General features: G+C 38.6%; 1 pseudogene across 1 annotated transcript; it reads left to right on the forward strand.

Moving 5' to 3' along the window:
- The first annotated feature begins 1,170 nt into the window (after positions 1 to 1,170).
- On the forward strand, positions 1,171 to 1,601 carry LOC105513367 (annotated as a pseudogene). Its single transcript, XR_001002007.1, has one exon. The product of XR_001002007.1 is annotated as a 40S ribosomal protein S25-like (transcript).
- The last annotated feature ends 1,781 nt before the right edge of the window (positions 1,602 to 3,382 follow it).

Genomic DNA, 3,382 nt, shown 5'->3' on the forward strand with positions numbered 1-3,382 from the left:
TGGAGCGTTCTTTCTTTACTTTTTTCTTTTCTCTTTTTTTCTTTTCTTTTTTTTTTTTTTTTTTTTTTTTTGATATGGAGTCTTTGCTCTGTGGCCAGGCTGGAGTGCAATGGCCCAACCTCGGCTCACTGTAACTTCCAATTCCGTGGTTCAAGTGATTCTCCTGCCTCAGCCTCCTGAGTAGTTGGGATTACAGACAAGTGCCACCATGCCCAGCTACTTTTTGTATTTTTAGTAGAGATGGGGTTTCACCATGTTGGCCAGGATGGTCTTAATCTCCTGACCTGGTGATCTGCCCGCTTTGGCCTCCCAAAGTGCTGGGATTATAGGCATGAGCTACTGTGCCTGGTCAAAATGGAGCTTTCTAAGTTTCATGGTGGCACAGCCCTTTGGCTATCCTGCCAAGATCAGTCCTAAAGTCTTATTCCAGTACTAAATTATAAAGTTTCCCAAAATGACCATGAACCCTGAACATTTTTCCTTTTTCTTATTCCCTCCCTAATTAATAGATAGTTAATCCTGTTGCTTTATGTAGGATTAGCAATAATAACAGCAACAATAATAGATGTCCGTCATTATTACAATTTATTATTTCCATGGAAAAGCAGAATACTTGAGAAAATCACAAAATAGTCATAATGTATACTATTGTACTTTATAATATATGCAGTTTGGCTTACTCCTCAAAAACAATTACATAGACAGTGAATATTTTATTCTTCCAATGCTAATGAAATGGAAATAGGGGCTCGGAGAAGGTCAATAAGACATGCAAGGTTACTGTATTAGTCCGTTTTCACACTGCTCACAAAGACATACTCAAGACTGGGCAACCTACAAAAGAAAGGAGTTTGTTGGACTTAACAGTTCCAAGTGGCTGCGGAGGCCTCACAATCACGGCAGAAGGTGAAAGGCATCTCTCATGTGGTGGCAGACAAGAGAAGAGAGCTTGTGCAGGAAAACTCCCGCTTACAGTAACCATCAGATCTCGTGAGACTTACTCACTATCATGAGAACAACACGGGAAAGACCTTCCCCCATGATTCAATTACCTCCAACCGGGTTCCTCCCACAACATATGGGAATTTGGGTGGGGACACAGCCCAACCATGTCATTTACATTGTCAGTAAATGGCAGAGTTAGATTAAAAATCTAGGCATCCCCTTTTTTTTTGTCCGACATCTTAGCAAGGCTGCGGTGTCCGCTGCTGCTCTCCGAGCTCGGCAATGCCACCAAAGGACGACAAGAAGAAGAAGGACGCTGGAAAGTCGGCCAAGAAAGACAAAGACCCGGTGAACAAATCCGGGGGCAAGGCCAAAAAGAAGAAGTGGTCCAAAGGCAAGGTTAGGGACAAGCTCAATAACAGTCTTGTTTGACAAAGCTACCTACGACAAACTCTGTAAGGAAGTTCCCAACTATAAACTTATAACCCCAGCTGTGGTCTCTGAGAGACTGAAGATTCGAGGCTCTGGCCAGGGCAGCCCTTCAGGAGCTCCTTAGTAAAGAACTTATCAAACTGGTTTCAAAGCACAGAGCTCAAGTAATTTACACCAGAAATTCCAAGGGCGGAGATGCTCCAGCTGCTGGTGAAGATGCATGAATAGGTCCAACCAACTGAACATTTGGAAAAATAAAACTTTATTAATTCAAAAAAAAAAAAAATCTTGGCATCTCTGCTCTGCTGCTGATTTGCAGGGGGTTCACGCTATCAAGTTCCCTAATTCTGAAGCTACATTCACTTTGAAAAGACAGGTGAGTCAAGTGTGAAATCTGAAATTCAGAAGCTCTGAATTCTTCTGAGTACTCCCAGCCTGATTTAGTATTCTAAGGCGATATGACATCATAGTTAAGGGCATGGGCCCCAGAGGCATCCAGACCTTGTTTTGCATCCCTAATTCCTCCACTTGCTAGCTCAATGAGCTTGAGCAAGGTGGTTTCAGTCTTAGTTTTCTTCTCTGTAAATGGAGACTTTCATGAAACTTAAATGAGATAACACATGCAAAATTCTTGGCCACAATAAGTGTTGCATTAATCGTTGCTACTAGCATTTTACTTTATGCTGATTTCTCTTCTCCCACTAACACTCTGCAACTGTTAATATGTGTATAAAAGTTTCTTAGAGGAAAGAAAATGAAAACACATATAGGTTTCATCACACACAAAAAACTGAACACACATGGAGACTTTTTCCTCCAGGGACTTATATTCTACCTCTTGGAATTACTGCAAAGTCCCTTGAATCCAGACGTAACATAGCATTTCTTTGGACTGAATAAATAATACATCTTGCTTAGCCATGTGACTCCATTTTTTAATCTCTAGGTTTTTGCTCTAATAATAAATAAATTTAAAGCTTTACTAAAAAGCTGTACTGAATTCGATTATGAATTTTCTTGTTCAACAAATAGTTTAAATAGCATTATAATTATAAATGAGGTAGGAAGTCATTGCTTTGTGAAAATATTTAACATTATTCAAAAGGGATGGAAATCAATGTTCTAGGGCATTTTAGCTTTCAAACTTTAATGAACATGAATTTATAAGATTTTTAAAAATTATATAGTCTTACATTGATTCGTAGAGGTTAGAGGATTCCTTTTTATTTATGGTTAGATCCATTCCCTTGAATGTATGCCAAAAACTAAATTATGATCATATTTGATTAATCATAGTTAACAATAAATACTTTGTTTTTTCCTTGGCTCCTTTTGATTTTATCATCCCCCCTATTTAGGGTTAAAATACAGTAGCAACAAATGTAAATGTGAGAAACTTGATCCTAATTCTAAGTGATTCATTCAGAGATACCCCAAACTTTTAATACATATTTTAGATGGTGATGACTTCATTAACAGACTTGTGTGCATAAATTCAGAATATTTCTGTATCTTTTAGCATGTTCTCAGTCACATGTAATAGAAAACTCAAAGTGGCTTAAATATTAAGGACATTGTTGGCTTGCATTGCTGAAAATTCAGAGATAAGGTGGGCTTCAGGGAGGTATTAATCCAATGGTTCTGGCTGGGCTCCCCTACCGTTCTCTCAGCACTGCTCTATTCCACATATAATATGGTCCATGGGATGGAACAGGATAGCTTCAGAATATACAAGTTCTATAACCAAAACTTACCACAGTCAAGAGAAGAAAATAAACTACCTTTCAGTACTCTTTCATAACAGAGAAAAAACTTTTTTCTGATTTGTCCAGTAACTCCCCTCTTCTTTAAATACTTTTGGTTAAAATTGGGTTGCATGTCCACTTGTGTACCAATACTTGATTCAGTGGGGCAGTGGAATCACAAAGGTCAGTTTCCCCTGAGGTCCTTGGCTACATGAGAAAAGGGTGAGGAAAGAAACAAAATTGGGATTCCTTGTAAATGA

The sequence above is a fragment of the Colobus angolensis genome, unplaced genomic scaffold (assembly GCF_000951035.1).
Source record: "Colobus angolensis palliatus isolate OR3802 unplaced genomic scaffold, Cang.pa_1.0 Scaffold23, whole genome shotgun sequence".
NCBI classification, from domain to species: Eukaryota; Metazoa; Chordata; class Mammalia; order Primates; family Cercopithecidae; genus Colobus; species Colobus angolensis.